The sequence below is a fragment of the Echeneis naucrates genome, chromosome 7 (genome assembly GCF_900963305.1).
Source record: "Echeneis naucrates chromosome 7, fEcheNa1.1, whole genome shotgun sequence".
Lineage (NCBI taxonomy): Eukaryota > Metazoa > Chordata > Actinopteri > Carangiformes > Echeneidae > Echeneis > Echeneis naucrates.
Genome location: NC_042517.1, coordinates 22,791,538 through 22,797,537, shown reverse-complemented (window position 1 = coordinate 22,797,537; position 6,000 = coordinate 22,791,538).

The following is a 6,000-nucleotide window of genomic DNA, read 5'->3' as shown; positions in this document are numbered from 1 at the left end:
GCTATCCAGTTGGAAAAGCTAGTGAACTCTCTTGTGAGGAAGTGGCACGGACTTCCAAAACGCTTCAGTAGTGTTGGGCTCTACACCAACAAAGCCTTGTCACTACCAATTACTAGCCTGGTAGAAGAGTTCAAATGTGCCCAGGTGACACAAGACAAGACAAGACACTGACTCCTGGGACCCTGTAATGAGAGGTACAGCTCCTACCTTAGCAGCAGGGATGAAGTGGACCCCAGCCACAGCTGCTCATGATGTAGCGGGTCACGTTCAGCAAGGCAGAGGAGGCTTTGGCCTTGGAACTGTAAGTCCCCTCTGGCAAAAGGCATCTGCAACCAAATGTCAGACCATGGTGGTTGAGGAGGCGCGCCGACAGGAGGAAGCAGCCAGATGTACCAAAGTCGTAGTACAAGCCAAACAGGGCCACTGGACAAGGTGGGAAGGTGTCGAAAGGAAGAAATTCACATTGAGCGAACTCTGGAGCATGGAATCCAACAGGATGAGCTTCATCATACGAGCCACTTATGACATGTTGCCATCTCTCATAAACCTGCAGCAGTGGTTTGGAACGGATCCATCCTGCCCCCTGTGTACAACCCCGGCAACACTCGAGCACATCATGGTTGGCTGTAGAACCAGCCTCACTCAAGGCAAATACACATGGAGGTACAACCAGGTCCTCAGATGCCTAGCTGACAAACTTGAGTGCAAGAGGGCATCCATCAATGCCCAATCCATTAACAACCAGGAGATCACCATTTGTTCAGGAGGGAGAAAAGCTGAGGACTAGACCCACAAATCCTGATTAGCCTGTTGGAGAGCGTGTTGGTTCTCTGCTTGATAACTGCAGTTCTGGAGTGCTGGCATTGAGGGCTTTAGACAGAGACAAGGATTGAGGTAGGTTCACCTGACAATATTGAAGGTGTGCAGGAAGCTGCCTGCTACGTCTCCATCTAGGTATTGTGTCTGGGAACGGGGCTGCTCCTCCCTCTGCCATTGTGCTTCCACTTTCGGTGAGGATATCCAGCTCCAATGACCAATGTTAAACTGAAAAGGGTTGAATACTCCTTTATCAATGTGTTAGAATAAATGTATATAAAGTGATTATCACAGTGCTGCTCAACTTTTACTGACCCTGCAAGAATGCAGAAACCTGTGTTTTTATTAGCAGGAGCAGAGGTCATACCTCCGAAGAAGAAGCAACGACCTTCGAAGAAGATTTATGAAGAAAGGGAGGATGTTGAAGCGAGATTACTTCGTTCATAAACTAACCCTCAATGTGTTTGAGTTTCTTGTGACTTGTAACTTGAATATAAATCATTCACTACTTGCAGCTGTGTATTCTCACCTTTAGAGCTGCAAGATTTTGTAACTAGGGACCACCCTAAGGAAATAAAAAGGGGGAGAACAGAAGAGATACTCCAGAGCGGGTAGAGAGTGTCACTGAGCACATCTCTGTCTGTTCTCCTTGCAAGTAAAATGAGCACTTATGTCCTTTGTCTTTCTTCCCTATGTGTTTAATAATGTTCTAGGTGGCTTAAACCTGACATTAATTTGGTCCTTCGAGCCGGATACCAACAGACCGGAGGATTCCAGCGGGCGGGTGGATTCCAGGAAAACCGTGGCCACGGCGGACTCCTAAAACAGTGAGTCTGGAAATAAACCCTTTCCGGGACTGGGTATCGGCCCGCCAGCTGGGATCCAAAGGTTGACGGGATTCCGAGAGGGGAAAGACAACGGAGGTGAGTTGAGTCTTGACTTAAAAAGAGTGAGTGGCCACAGCGAATGACCTGGGGTCATTGCGCATGAACAAGCCCTGAATATTCTAGACACTGGCAGGTAAAAAATAAGAGGGGACCAAGGGAGTCCCAGAAAGAGACCAAGGGAGTCTCAGTAGAGGATGCCGGAGTCCTGGTGTGCACCCTGAACGTCCGAGTAGGAGAGTGAATGTGAGTGTGAAAGGAGATTGACATACCACTAGGTATAGTCATCTCATATAAAACAGTGGGATTTGTAAGTAGTCAACTGGTGTGGATGCAAAGGCAAGAATTCTCCACTCGAAAGAGTTGAAGTGAGAATTACCACAACAGGAATTTGAGAGACTACCCCACTGATGAAAAATCGACCTCTAGAATACCCTAAGTGTTACAAAGGTCGAGTCAAATTAATAAAATGGGAAAGGGGTCGAGTAAAGAAAAACCAAGAGATAAATTGCAATGTCAAGATTGGAAATTTATAGAACAACAGGATCCATGTAAAAATAAAAAATTAGACAGATGGATTGTAAAACACAATTTTGAAGGAAAATTAAATACACAAAAGATAAGTGTATTGCAAGAAAGTATTACAAGAAAAACTAAGAAAAAAAAAAAAAAAATGAAGCAGGGAGGTTATGAAGAAACAGAGTACTGGATGAAAATAGCAGAACAGAGAGAAAGAGGAGAGAAAAAGAAAAAACAGAAAGAGCAGGAATGCAGACAAAAAAATAAAGACAAAGACTGTGAAAAAGACTTAATGTATCAGAGAAAAGAAGATGATGAGACAGGACCTAACAGACGACCTAGAGACGACCGAGACTTAGGCCAAGGGGCAGAAGGGGGGGCTGCAGGTCCAGCTCCCTCAGGACCAGGACCAGGACTTTACCCAGACCTAAATGAATTACTACCATATGATGAAACCTTTGAAGAATATAAGATAAGAATGACAACTAAATTCAAAATCCACAGTGGATTGCAAGATGATGGGAATGTAAATGGAGCATTCCAGCAACAATTAAAAAATGCTCTCCATGCAGGATCAAGAGATGGAATACGTTGCTGGGTTAATAAACATTACATAGGATTTGCTACAGGGACCATGGAGGACTATGTTAACCATGCCCTCCATGCAGAAAAAGTAACAAAGGAGAAGAAAAGTGGAAAGACAGGGGAAGTGTTTTATCAGGAGAGAGAAGAGGAAAAAGAGGGAGAGGTGTTCTATCAGAATTGTGGCAGAGGTCAAGGAAATAGTGGATACAGAGGAAGAGGAGTTTTTAGAGGCAGAGGCCGAGGAGGAAGTTACAGAGGAGGACATCAACAAAACTCTAGAGAGTGTTGGTGTTGTCGAAAAGAGGGACATATTGCCAGAAACTGTCCACAAAAAATCAAGCAATTTGAAATGACTAGGCCAGTCAAGTAAAAAAAAAAAAAAAAAAAAATTTGATGAGGAGGAATTTTTAAGAGTTGAGGAGATCCTAAATCTCCAAGACCTACTAGCATTAAACACAGTAAAACCAGAGGTAACTTTATATGTGAATGGCAAAAGCATCATCTTCCTGTGTGATACGGGGGCGTGTAGAACAACATGCAATAATACCAAACGCCAAACTTAGTGATCGAAGTGTAACTGTGCGATCTGCTAGTGGAAAGTTAACTAAAGCAGCTGAGTCAGAACCATTGTGGTTGAGAGACCCCCAAGGACAGACATGTTAGCTGTCTATTTTGTTTTTCCAGGAGTGCCCAGTAAATCTTATAGGACTTGATGGGTTGTTATTGTTAGGATTAGCACTAATACCCACTCCTCACGGACACATTGCAGTAAAAAGACGAGAGGAAATAGAAAAAGGGGATCTCTATGTAATTCAGGGATCAGGCCAGCCACATTACTACTATTCACTTGATATTCCAAATAAACCTCCACATGAAACGGCTACAGCATTGATGAAAGAAGGCAGAAAAAATTGTATCGTGACTATAGGATCAAATGACTAAAAACAGTTTACACATAACCCTATGGTAAAGCAGACACACTAGCCCTGTTAAAACATTTAGCGGAAGAAGAGCGTAAAGTAAATAAAAATAAACTCCAAATATGTAAGACGCAAGTGAAATACTTAGGACACAATTTGAGTGCTGGAGGAAGAACAGTAGTGGAAGACAGAAAAACCGCTATCCTCCAAGCTCCCAAACCATTAATAAAAAGGCAAATTATGTCATTTTTGGGCCGAACAAATTACTGCAGAAACTGGGTGCCAAACTATGCAGACATAAGCGCACCTTTAAATAAGCTAATGTATGAAGAAGATTTAAAGATGACCTCGCCCTTACGTTGGACCAGAGAGTCAGAAGAAGCATTTTGTAAGATAAAACAAATTTTAGTGTCCAGTACAGCGCTAGCATTACCAGATTATAATAAACTTTTTATTCAAATGGTGGACTGTAAAGGCCACTTCATGACTGCCGTACTGGTGCAACAGCATGGTGATAAAATGAAGCCAATTGCATATTTCTCGTCAAAACTAGATAGTGTGGCCTGTGCGCTACCACACTGTGTCAGAGCAGTAGAAGGCAGTAGAAGCGAGTGCAGCCATAGTATTGTTTCATCCACTTGTACTCAAAATACCACATGCAGTCTCAGCGCTATTATTACAAACTAATATGACTTTTCTGTCACCAGCCAGACACTTGTCGTGTATGTCTATTCTCTAATCCCAACCTTATTTAACAATAGAGAGATGCACGGCTTTAAACCCGGCAACATTGTTGCCAGTACCTGAAGATGGAATGAAACACGATTGTCAAGATTTAGCTGAACAACCAGCTAAAAGTAGAGCAGATCTTAAAGATCAACCACTAGAAAGAGGAGAAGTGTTATTTGTAGATGGTTCCTCAAAGAAGAATGAACAAGGGAAAACTCAGACAGGCTATGCAGTAGTTACACAAAACGCAGTGTTAAAAGCAGAAAAATTACCCTCCCACTACTCAGCACAAGCTGCAGAGTTAGTGGCATTAACAGAAGCATGCAAATTGATGAAGAATAAGGAAGCCACAATTTATACAGACAGCCAGTATGCTTTCGCTACAGTACACACTTTTGCACAATACTGGAAAAACAGAGGCATGGTTACCTCTACAGGTAAACCAGTAACTCATGCTGAACTCTTATCAGGCCTGCTGCAAGCAGTGCAGCTGCCAAAAGCCGTTGCTATATTTAAATGTGCAGATCATATGACAGGCACAGATGAAGCCTCTCTAGGAAATGCATTTGTAGATAAAATAGCAAAAGCAGCGGCAGCAGGACAGGTCCAAGTGCTGACTGTGGAAGAATGTACAACTTAAGAAAACACTACACTAAAAGATATGCAACAACAAAGTCCTCAATCTGAAAAAGATATATGGTTAAAAAAAAAATGGAGCGAAGTTACAAAACGACATGTATGTATGACCAGACGGCAAACATATCCTACCAAAAAATGTATACAAGTGGGCGGCAATATTGAGCCATGGTGTGACACATGTCTCAACAGGAGGGATGGTAGGACAGATACATCAGCATTATACCACTTATGGATTTAACTCTTATTCAAAAAATTTTTGTAGATCATGTTTAACATGTGCAAGACACAATCCTCAAGGGAATTTAAGGCCACGTAGAGGGCGATTCCCTACACCTCAATATCCATTCCAAAGTATCCATATGGACTTTATAGAACTAAATCAAAGTGAAGGAAAGAAATACTGTTTAGTAATAATAGACGCTTTTTCAAAATGGACAGAGCTTTTTCCAACGAAACATCCAGATACAATAACAGTAGCTAAGGCACTGTGTAAAGACATAATACCAAGATTAGGAATTCCTGAGAAAATATATAGTGATAACGGCACACATTTTGTAAATCAGAGAAAAAAGAAAAATAGATTAAAGAAACGTCTTGAAGAAACAGAAAGATCGACATAGATTCATTTAACGCACTGTAAAAAGGTCATTTAAGTTGAAAGCTCCGATAGGGGAGGTGAGCCAAAGACTGATAATAGGGAAGATCCAGACGTTTAGAGGCTGGATAGACCTGAAAATCAGTGAAGTTTTTACAAGACACCAAACCAAGTAGAGGAGACTGATTTTCGACTAAAATGACTCCTAAGTGGTCATCACGGACCATCGGAGGATGGTTGATGACTATATTTTTTATAATAACCTTTCTACTAACATGGCACCTGTGGAAGCCACCCCAAGGGGATGGAACAG